Raw genomic sequence first — 12,060 nt, forward strand, 5'->3', positions numbered from 1 at the left:
CATGTGGTATCCCAGTAAGGGGTAAAGCCAACCCCCGACAAACTCGACGCAATCCACAGATGGAAGGTCCCAACCACCGTGACGGAGGTGAGGGCCTTCTTGGCACTGGTGGGGTACTACCGACGATTCATCAAGGGTTTTGCCAAGATTGCCGGACCCTTACATGAACTACTTTGAGGGGTGGTGACAGACGCCCGGAGGAAGGCGGTGGAATGGGGGCGAGCCCAAGACGATGCGTTCAACCAGCTGAAAGATGCTCTCATGCGGGCCCTGGTCTTGGCCTATGCGGACTTCGGCAAACCGTTCTTAGTCTATACCAACGGGAGCCACCAAGGGTTGGGGCAGTGCTCTCCCAAGCACAAGGACAGCCAGGAGAGGGTGATCACCTATGGAAGCTGGAGTTTACTGGACTTCGAACGGAACCCCAATAACTACAGCTCGTTCAAGCTTGAGTTGCTGGCGCTGGTGTGGGCAGTGAAAGAAAAGTTTGCGGAGTACTTGACGGGCGTGGACTTCAAGGTCGTACCTGACAACAACCCCCTGGCCCACCTCGGCACGGCCAAACTAGGGGCCTTGGAGCAATGCTGGGTTGCCCGACTGGTGAAGTTCCCCTACAAGATCAAGTATCGTCCAGGGAAGGACAACGCCAACGCGGACGCCCTGTCTCGGTTTCCAGTAGATGGCCCCACTGGCCCCACGGATGAAGAGCAAGAGGGACTAGAGATCCCAAACCTCACCAGAGTCAGACCAACCCCCTGGTCCGGCCAGGCAAACAGCTGCGGCCTCCTCCTGCAAAAGACCCCCAAGGATTGGGCTATGCAACAGGAACAAGATCTGGACCTGAGAGTCATATGCAGCGGGAAAGGGGAAGGGCACTGGCCCTCCAACCGAGAGAGGGAACAGCTTGGAACCACCGGGCAGAAGATGCTACACCAGTGAAATCGTCTGGCGGTCCATGAGGGTGTATTATGTCGGCGCGCCTACCTGGAGCAGGAACTTCACTACGTGTTGCAGATCGTCCTCCCCGAAGCTACAGCCCGGGCCTTGGTGGCCGAGGCCTATGAGGAAGGGGCCCATTTTGGGGTGGCCAAGACACTCCAGTGGATCCGCCGACAGTACTTCCTGCCCGGCCTCAAGGGGGTGGTGGAGGACGTCTGCCAAATGTGCGAGAGGTGTGGGATCACCAAGCCCAATGAACAATGGGCCCCCGTCCAAACCATAAAGACGAGTAGGCCCCTGGAGCTACTGATGGTGGACTATGTCTCGTTAGACGAGTCGGGGGCCGGATACCAGTATGCCTTGGTAATGACAGATCACTTCACCAAGTTCACCGTGGTGGCCCCCACCCAGGATCAGACCGCAGAGGGGGCCGCCAAAGCCATCGTGGAGCAGTTCATCCGGAAGTACGGTTGCCCTGAGCGCATCCACTCGGACCAGGGGGTGTGCTTCCAAGGCCGAGTGATGGAGCGACACTGTCAGACCTATGGTACGCAGAAATCCCAGACCACCCCCTATCACCCTCAGGCGAATGATGAGATTTAATCGGACCCTCTTACAGATGCTGAGAACGCTAGCACCCGAGAAGAGAAGGCGTTGGCCTGACTTTGTCCAGGAGTGCGTGTGGGCATAAAACAAGAGTACACAAGACAACAGGCATTTCCCCCTATTTCATGATGTTTGGCCGGCCGGGGCGGGAGCTGCAGGACCTTGATTTGACGTTACCAATGGGGGATGACCAATGGACCGAAGGTGGATGGGTTGAGGAGCAGAGACGTCGCCTAAAGACTGTGGCGGAGATGGCAGAGTCCCACAACAGCACTGCCGAACACCCCCAACCTCCACAGGCGCGGAGGGAACTCCTCGAGGTGGGTCAACGGGTCAGAGTTCAAGAGAAACGGCCCAAGAACAAACTGAGTGAAAGGTGGGTAGTAGTGCCCTATGTGGTGCAGCGGCAGGTATCTCCCGGCAGTCCAGTCTACCAGGTGTGAGCCGAGGACGACAGCGGTTGTACCTGCACCCTACATCGAGACATGCTGCAGCCTTGCGAACCACAGGCCACAAGGGGCGAAGTAGAGGAGCCAGTGCTGTGCAACCCCCCGGTAGCCAGGGTGGCTCCAGGGGGACCAGCCGCCACCCTGGGGCCAATACTCTTCGACTTATGGGTACCCCCCCAACTCCAGTGCCACCGGTCGGCCCGCCCGCAGGGGAGACAACCATGGAAACCAGCCCCCCATCTACGGAGGAGCCGACAACTGACTCATCCCCAGTGAGGCTGGAAGAGGCACCAAGGGAGAACACACCACCCCCCCTGCCCTCAGCCGCACCGGTCCGGAGATCGGCCTGCTCCACCATGGGAGTACCCCCACCACGCTTCGCAGACCCCAACTTCGAGTGGTCGCACAACCCAGTCTTTGTGGGGACCACAAATGAAAAGGAGGGGGGAAGTGTGGGAGTGCAGGCGCGACCCACTCCACCCCCCGCTGCCGTTTCGGAGCCTTCACCCCCCACTGCCGCCCGCCGCAGTAGCAGGCGCGCCCACATGCTGTGGCGCGTCGTCACTGGGCGATGCGGCGGGCCAATGAGGACCTGCCTCGTCACCCATCCCAGAGGGCCGCGCGGTGGGGTTTTTAAACGCCCGCACGTGGCAGGAAGAGAAGAGAGCTGGATGACGAGGACATCTGCGCGGTCAGCGGAGGCAGCCTTGCGGAGGACCCGGGACCGGAGTCTGATATCCGGACGTAGGTGGACAAGGTAAGCCCTCAGTGAGGCCCCTTTTCTCCCACAGGCACCCGCCGTGCTCAGCCCTTTTCCCACCGCACCACCAACGCCGGCGCTAGGCCGAGGCCCCCCCATTGTTCCCCACATTAGGCAGGCCAAGGCCTGAGCAGCAGAGGGTGCTAGGCCCCCATTGTTCCCCACATTAGGCAGGCCAAGGCCTTAGCAGCAGCGGGCGCTAGGCCCCCCCATTGTTCCCCACATTAGGCAGGACAAGCCCTGAGCAGCAGCGGGCGCTAGGCCCCCATTGTTCCCTACATTAGGCAGGCCAAGGCCTGAGCAGCAGCCCCATTGTTCCCCACATTAGGCAGGCCAAGGCCTGAGCAGCAGAGAGCGCTAGGCCCCCATTGTTCCCCACATTAGGCAGGCCAAGGCCTGAGCAGCAGCGGGCGCTAGGCCCCCTTTACCCCCCCCCCTGCTTCGTAGGGCGTTTCCGTCCGGGTTGCACCCACCGTGTCTCGCACGCGGGTGTAACCAGTCTGAGGCCACAAGTGCCAATGATGACCATCCTTTAATTCTGCGAGCATCGGCCCGATTGACTTTCCCCAGTCCCCTGCCAGAGACTTAGCGCAGCTGCCCCTTCTCTTTCAGACGGGAGGGCAGCCGTCAGGGAGCGAGAGGTCCGGGACCGTCACCGTCCCGAAAACGGGAGTGCAGCCGACAGGGCGAGAGATCCAGGACCGTCACCGACCCAAAGGTAAGAGTCAGCGGCAGGCGAGGTGAGTAACTGTACTCACGCGTCGTCAGCAGTGCCCCGCCCCCACCAGCCAGGTCTCTTACAGTATCACCTTCACAGTGTTGCACAATACGTGCATGAGTATGAAAATCTATTACTGTGGTACCACCTTCACCAACAGTGCCGCACAATATGTGTATGAGTACTAAATAATAATATACTGCAAACTGACTGGCAGTGTCACAGTACTTATGAAAATAAAATAAAAATTGTATAGTACACTTGGGTACAGCAGAAACAAAAACATATAAATATTTTTTTATAATTGTACTTTAGGCTTTTCAGCTTTTATTATTTCAATTTTACAATGGGGCAGAGCCCCTGGATGGTTGGACAGATCACCACTAGGTAGACAGAGCACCCCTTGTCAGATACAGCAGACTATAGACAGAGCACCCATGGACTGACACTGATAGGACACACCAGCTCCTGGATGTACACAGTATACTGGGTTTTTAATTAACACTGGGGCAGAGCTCATGGATGTATGGACAGATCACCCCTAGGTGGACAGAGCACCCCTTGTCAGATACAGCAGATGAGAGACAGAGTACCCTTGGACTGATACACCAGCCCTGCAGCAGCTACCATCCCAACGACCCACGCCACACAACCCAGCACTGGATACAGATATGTCCATTCAGTCCAATCTCCACAGATGGAGTAAAAATGGCGCAGATCACCAGGACCTTTATAGAATCCAAAACCTGCAAAAATCCGACAGCGGGGTGATGACGTTTTACCTTGTTTTGGGATCCAGTTTAGGCAGGAAACTTCGAGTCGGACTCAGATCGGGAAGGTTCATTTCTCGAAGAACTGACCCCACTAATCTCTATGATTAATATACTGTATGACACTTGTATATTATGTGTGACTGAGTCTGTATGGATCACAGGGTAGACACTAATTAAATCAACAGTAATTAGGTCAATAACTTTTGGTCAACATGGCAAAGGTCGACATAAAGAAAGTATGACTTGTGAAAGGTCAACATGGCCAGAAGGACGACATCGAAAAAGGTTGACAACACTAATAGTTAACACAAAATAAGTTGACATGGCTTTTTTATGTTTTTGGTGTCGTTTTCACCATCATAGCACATTGAACCCCATTTACCGCTTCCTCTCACATGGCTTACTTCGCTTGGTACTATTCCCAATTGTAGTCCACATGGATGGTAATGTTAGGCGCCAGGGTCTGCTTGTCCACGCGACCCGGCGCCTAGCAACTAGGGACGCCGTGCACGTACAGCCGCCGGCTCCCTAGCAACGCTAGATGCCGGGCGCGCTGAAGCCGCACGGACCCTAGCAACGGAGACGCCACTGGCGGACCGCGTTCCCCGTTGCTGGGTTTTAGGATTTAATGCGTTCACCTGTTCTCTGGCCGTGCAGCAAGGCAGCTGCACGGCATTTAGTCCAATCAGCCTCTAAACAGCTGATTGGAGGACTCCCTGTTAAGTACACTCCCAGGGCTTCTCACAGACGCCGGTAATAGCTTCCTGCATGCTGCCTTTGTTTGCCGAGAGTCTGTTTCCAGTCCTGCTGTATCCGGTCATTCCAGTCCTCAGAAGTCCTGTACTCGGGAGTTACCATCTCGTCCCTGGAGTCCTGACTGATCACCGTTTTATATCCAGTGGTGCTCGTGAGTTGCGGCTCTGCCGTGTGTTGCGGCTCAGCCGCTTTATAGAAACATAGAAACATAGAATTTGTCGGCAGATAAGAACCACTTGGCCCATCTAGTCTGCCCCTTATTTTTATTTTATTTTTATTATTATTTTTTTTATATTATTTTTTATCACTAACCTTATTTGATCCTTTTTTCTTTGTAAGTATATCCTTATGTCTATCCCATGCATGTTTAAATTGCTCTACTGTCTTAGCCTCTACCACCTCTGATGGGAGGCTATTCCACTTGTCCACTACCCTTTCTGTGATATAATTTTTCCGCAAATTTCCCCTGAACCTCCCCCCCTCCAGTCTCAGTGCATGTCCTCGTGTCCTATTGCTTCTCTTCATTTGGAGAATGTTTCCCTCCTGGACTTTGTTAAAACCCTTCATATATTTGAAAGTTTCTATCATGTCCCCCCTTTCCCTTCTCTGCTCCAAACTATACATATTGAGATTTCTTAAGTCTTTCTGGGTATGTTTTGTGATGTAGGCCATGCACCATTTTAGTTGCCCTCCTTTGTACAGTTTCTAAAGTATTAATATCCTTTTGAAGATATGGCCTCCAGAACTGAATACAGTATTCTAGATGAGGCCGTACTAATGACCTATACAGTGGCATTATTACTTCTTTCTTTCTGCTGCTGATTCCTCTCCCAATGCAGCCAAGCATCTGACTAGCCTTCCTCATTGCCTTGTTACATTGCTTACCTGCTTTTAAGTCATCTGAAATAGTGACTCCTAGATCCCTTTCCTCCTCAGTAGTTTCCAGTATAGTGCCATTAATACTGTATTTAGCTTTAGGATTTTTGAGACCCAAGTGCATGATTTTGCATTTTTTGGCATTAAACTGTAATTGCCAGACTCTTGACCATTCCTCTAGTCTACCTAGATCCTCAATCATTTGTTTTACCCCACCTGGTGTGTCTACCCTGTTGCATACCTTTGTGTCATCTGCAAAAAGGCATACTTTCCCTTTAATGCCATTTGCAATGTCACCAATAAAGATATTAAAAAGCACTGGTCCAAGTACAGATCCCTGGGGTACTCCACTGGTAACATTTCCCTCCTGCGAATGCACTCCATTTACCACAACTCTCTGTTTTCTATCCTTCAACCAAGATCTTTGTTAGGGTCTCCTGCCCTGTGCTGCCACGTCGTCATGGCAACCGGGAGACAAGTGCTAGTGGAGTAACCTGAGCGCAGCTGATACTCCGGTTCGGGTCTTTTGCTGTGCAGTGGTTATAGGCTCTGTGCACGGCAGGGGATCCGGTGCTGGTTTTTGTGCTCACAGTCTGTGAGGTCTGAGTGGGGCGTGGACAGCACCTGCTTTATAAGGCCTCTTTTCAGGGTAAGCAGATGCTGCTGAATCTTTGTTGGTTAGTCAGTTCATGAAAGTTAGCCAGTACTGTGTAGCTTTGTATTTGTTTGTTGTTTACTGCAAATAGGCCTGGGGATTTGGTATTACACTCTGCCAATCCAGACCTAGCAGTAAGACTGGAGTCAGTCATTTAGCTTGCTGGGGTTCTGTTACCACTCTGTGAACTTAGCAAGTTTGCGGCTGTATTCTAAGACTTGCCTGTCTAATCCTGTCTCACTGTGCTAGGTGTCAGGGGTCAGTTTAGTGGCAGTAAGCTAAAACCTGTGCACTGCAAGTGAGAAATAGGATTGTGGAGACTCTCCTTGTGTCTATCATTCCATCTCTGACCAAGGAGTTTACTGCCACACCCGTTGGTAACCCTTTAGGGTTTTGCTGTTGCCCTTAGCAACAGCATTTCGGGTTCTCTATGTATTAAAACACAACATCTTGCTTTTTCCATCTGTGCAGTTCTAATACAAAGGAGATACCCAGTTCCTTAGCCTCTGGGCTTCTCTGTTCACTTTGTGTGTATTTTGTTACCCTATTACCTTCTGTGTACGTTATGTCATATTCCCCAGTTTGTCTGTGAGTCCATTTGTTTTGCATAACAGTTCAAACACCAGTACATTCCTGCAGACACTGGAGTGCATAACAGTTCTGACACCAGTACTTTCCTGCAGGCACTGGTGTGCATAACATATTCAGCAGCCTAATACTCCTGTTGAAATTTTGTGGGAATATGGAGCATACCCCTCAAAATACGTTGCAACAGGTGGTCGATCAGGTGCAGGTCCTGACTCGACAATTTAATGATTTGTCCATTAAAATGCACACCTCCCAGGCTGCTGGTGGAGCTCCCGCAGCAGCAGCACCTGCAGGGGTTAAGGAGCCGAAAGTAAATCTCCCGGATCGTTTTTCTGGAGATCGCTCGCAGTTCTTTTGTTTCAAGGAGAGCTGCAAGCTATACTTCCGGCTTAGGCCTCAGTCTTCTGGGTCGGAGATTCAGCGGGTGGGCATAGTGATTTCCTTGCTACAAGGAGACCCACAGGTCTGGGCATATGGGTTGCAGCCTGACTGTCCGTCGCTTAAAAGTGTTGATGCTTTTTTTACGGCACTGGGCATGTTGTATGATGACCCTGACAAGACGGCCTCAGCCGAGGCTCAGATTTCGATCCTTAAGCAAGGGCGAAGGCCAGTTGAGGTTTACTGTACGGAGTTTCAGAGGTTGGCCCATGATACCCAGTGGAATGACCCAGCCCTGAGACACCAGTACCGAAGAGGTCTTTCTAACCAGATAAAGGACCAACTGGTACAATATCCCTTGCCTGATAGCTTGGATCAGCTCATGCAGTTATCCATCCGGGTGGATAGACGGCTGAGAGAGCGTAGGCTTGAAAGGGAGACTGAGATTTCCTTCCTTCCCAAGGGAACCTCAGACTCTGAGGAATTTTCTGAGGAGCCTATGCAGATTGGGGCTACCCGCCTCTCCTCGCGTGAGAAGACGCGGAGGAGACAGCAGGGGTTGTGTTTGTACTGTGGGAATAAAGGTCATGTGGTAGTATCATGCCCAGAAAAGCCGGAAAACTTCAGGGCCTGAGGGTGATGGGAAATATCCTGTCAGGCCAGAAGTCAGAATTTCCCAAGAAGACTTTTATCATTCCGGTGACCTTGAAGATCCTCGGTCAAACTGTCAAGACTGAGGCCTTTGTGGACAGTGGGGCCGACGGGGTTTTATGGACCGCCAATTCGCCCTGAAACACTCTGTTCCCTTAGTACCCTTGGCATCGGAAATTGAGATTTGTGGGTTAAACGGGGAACCATTATCCCAAGGTAAAATTACCTCTTGCACTAGCCAGATTTCTTTGTTTATTGGAGCCACACACTCTGAAAAATTGTCCTTTTATGTGACTGTCTGTACTTTTGCCCCATTGGTGTTGGGGTTACCCTGGTTAAGGGCCCACAATCCTCAATTTGACTGGGTCTCTAGGGAGATTCTTAGTTGGGGTACTGATTGTTTCAGGAGTTGCTTGAGCCTTCCAGTCAGGCTCTCGCAGCTAAGTTTGCCAGGATTGCCAGGGTGTTATGCAGATTTTGCGGACGTGTTCTCCAAAAAAGTTGCAGAGGTACTACCTCCCCATCGCCCCTATGACTGTGCCATTGATTTGTTGCCAAATGCTAAGCTTCCCAAGAGCAGGTTGTACTCCCTGTCACGTCCTGAGACTCAGGCTATGGCAGAGTACATTCAGGAGAACTTGGCTAAGGGATTTATCAGACCTTCACAGTCTCCAGTTGGGTCGGGGTTCTTCTTCGTGGGTAAAAAGGACGGTTCGTTGCGACCCTGCATCGACTTCAGGGAATTTAACCGTATCACGATTAAAAACTCATACCCACTGCCTCTCATTTCGGTCTTGTTTGACCAGCTTCGTACTGCCACCATTTTTTCTAAGATTGACCTACGCGGTGCGTACAATCTAATCCGAATAAGAGAGGGGGATGAATGGAAGACTGCCTTTAATACCCACTCAGGGCATTATGAATATTTGGTGATGCCTTTTGGGCTCTGTAATGCCCCGGCAGTCTTCCAGGATTTCATGAATGATGTGCTCAGGGAATATTTGGATAGATTCTTAGTTGTATACTTAGATGACATCCTAATCTTCTCCCATTCCCTGGAGGAACATCGGAAGCATGTACGCTTAGTCCTCCAGAAACTCAGAGACCACCGGCTTGGGGCGAAGCTGGAGAAGTGCGAATTTGAAGTTCAGCAAATCGCATTTCTAGGATATATTATCTCCCCAGAAGGTTTCCAAATGGAGGGTTCCAAGGTACAGGCAGTCCTGGATTGGGTGCAGCCCACTAGTTTGAAGGCGCTTCAGCGTTTCCTGGGCTTTGCGAATTTTTATAGACGATTTATCGCTGGATTTTCGTCTATAGTGGCGCCCTTGGTGGCACTCACTAAGAAAGGGGCGGATGTTGCTCACTGGTCTTGTGAGGCTAAAGAGGCTTTTGCCCGTCTCAAAAGGGCATTTGTTTCGGCCAAGGTGCTGCGACACCCAGATCCAGAGCGTCCTTTTGTGGTGGAGGTGGATGCCTCTGAGATGGGTATTGGGGCAGTGCTTTCTCAGATGGGAGTGTCTGATAATCGCCTTCATCCCTGTGCTTACTTTTCCCGTAAATTTTCGCCTGCCGAGATGAATTATGACGTGGGTAACCGGGAATTGTTGGCTATTAAGGATGCACTCGAGGAGTGGAGACACTGGCTTGAGGGGGCTAAGTTTGTGGTCTCAATTCTCACTGACCATAAGAATCTGGCATATTTAGAGTCAGCGAAGCGTCTCAATGCCAGGCAGGCACGATGGGCTTTGTTTTTTGCTCGCTTTAATTTTTTGATAACATATCGCCCTGGGTCAAAAAACATCAAGGCTGATGCGCTCTCGCGGAGTTTTGCTCCAATCCAGGAGACCACCGAGGAGCCGTTGCCCATTGTTTCCCCATCATGTATTAAAGTGGGCATTACCCAGGACCTCTTATCATTAGTCCTTAGAGCACAGGAGCAGGCTCCTCCAGACCTTCCGGTAGGTCTTTTGTTTGTGCCTCCTAGGTTAAGACAGCGAGTGTTCCTGGAATTCCATGCCAAGAAGTCGGCAGGTCACCCGGGTATTGCCAGAACTCGGGAGTTGCTATCTAGGGCGGTGTGGTGGCCCTCGGTGGCTAAGGATGTGGATCAGTGGGTTCGGGCATGTGACATCTGTGCCCGAAATAAGACTCCTAGAGGGGTTCCTGTTGGCCCATTACATCCACTCTCTATCCCATCTAAGCCATGGACCCACATTTCAATGGATTTTGTGGTGGACTTGCCCAAATCCTCTGGGATGACAGCCATCTGGGTTGTCGTTGACAGGTTTTCGAAGATGGCGCACTTCATTCCACTGGTTGGGCTGCCATCAGCCAGACGCCTGTCTGAATTATTTATGCTGCATGTTGTGCGTCTCCACGGGTTGCCACTTGATGTGGTCTCTGACCGCGGATCCCAGTTTGTGGCCAAATTCTGGAGGGCATTTTGTTCCGATCTCCAGATTTCTGTCAGCTTGTCGTCAGGCTACCATCCGCAGTCTAATGGGCAGACTGAAAGGGTGAACCAGTCCTTGGAGCAGTTCCTCAGGTGTTATGTCTCCAAGTGTCAGACTGACTGGGTTGCTCATCTGTCCATGGCGGAGTTTGCCTATAACAACGCGGCTCACTCTGCTACAGGGATCTCTCCCTTCCTTTGTGTGTATGGGCATCATCCTAAGGCCAATTCTTTTGACCCCCTGGACTCCACGCCTGGTGGTTCCTCTGTGGTTTCGGTCCTTAGAGGTATTTGGCGGAAAGTGAAGAAAGCCCTTGTGTCTGTGTCATTAGTGACCAAAAGGGTTTTTGATAAGCGGAAAAGACCCTGCAGCTTCAAATTAGGAGACTTCGTCTGGTTGTCTACCAAAAATTTGAAGTTGAGACAGCCATCTCATAAGTTAGGGCCCCGGTTCATCGGCCCTTATAAGATCACCAGGGTTATCAATCCGGTGGCATTTCAGTTAGATCTGCCCCGTTCTTTGGGTATCAATAAAACATTTCATTGTTCCCTTTTAAAACGGGCGATTAGTAATCCTTCTTCCAGTGGAAGACCTTCCCCTCTTCTGATACGTGGCCAGAGGGAGTTTGTTGTTGAAAGGATTCTTGACTCCAAGGTGGTTCGGGGTCGGCTGTCATTTTTGGTGCACTGGAAGGGGTATGGCCCGGAGGAGCGGTCGTGGGTGCGCAGTTGTGATCTTCATGCCCCCAGACTGATACGCTCTTTCTTCTCGCAGTTCCCCGATAAACCCGGTGGTAGGGGTTCTTTGACCCCTCGTCAGAGGGGGGGTACTGTTAGGGTCTCCTGCCCTGTGCTGCCACGTCGTCATGGCAACCGGGAGACAAGTGCTAGTGGAGTAACCTGAGCGCAGCTGATACTCCGGTTCGGGTCTTTTGCTGTGCAGTGGTTATAGGCTCTGTGCACGGCAGGGGATCCGGTGCTGGTTTTTGTGCTCACAGTCTGTGAGGTCTGAGTGGGGCGTGGACAGCACCTGCTTTATAAGGCCTCTTTTCAGGGTAAGCAGATGCTGCTGAATCTTTGGGGTTTATTTACTAAGATTCGTAATTTCCGAAAAAAGGTCAAAGTTCAATCACGAATGACATCGACAGTGTAAAACTGCAACTTTTTGAATGGATTACGACTAATTTACTAAGCTGTCGTATTCGTGTTTTTCTTTGCTTCCGATGTCGATGTCATTCGTGTTTTTTTACCTAATTTAACGGCAGTGATTAGCAAAACACTGCCGTTTTTTTTTACAATCAATCTCGGCCGGATTTGTGTGATCCGTGCTGGGGGTTTTTTTTTTTTTTTTTTTAAAGTAAACAATGTAATTTTTTAAAAAAAAATGCGTGGGGTCCCCCCTCCTAAGCATAACCAGCCTCGGGCTCTTTGAGCCGATCCTGGTTGCAGAAATATG

The sequence above is a fragment of the Pseudophryne corroboree genome, chromosome 3 (assembly GCF_028390025.1).
Source record: "Pseudophryne corroboree isolate aPseCor3 chromosome 3, aPseCor3.hap2, whole genome shotgun sequence".
In the NCBI taxonomy this organism is placed as follows: Eukaryota; Metazoa; Chordata; class Amphibia; order Anura; family Myobatrachidae; genus Pseudophryne; species Pseudophryne corroboree.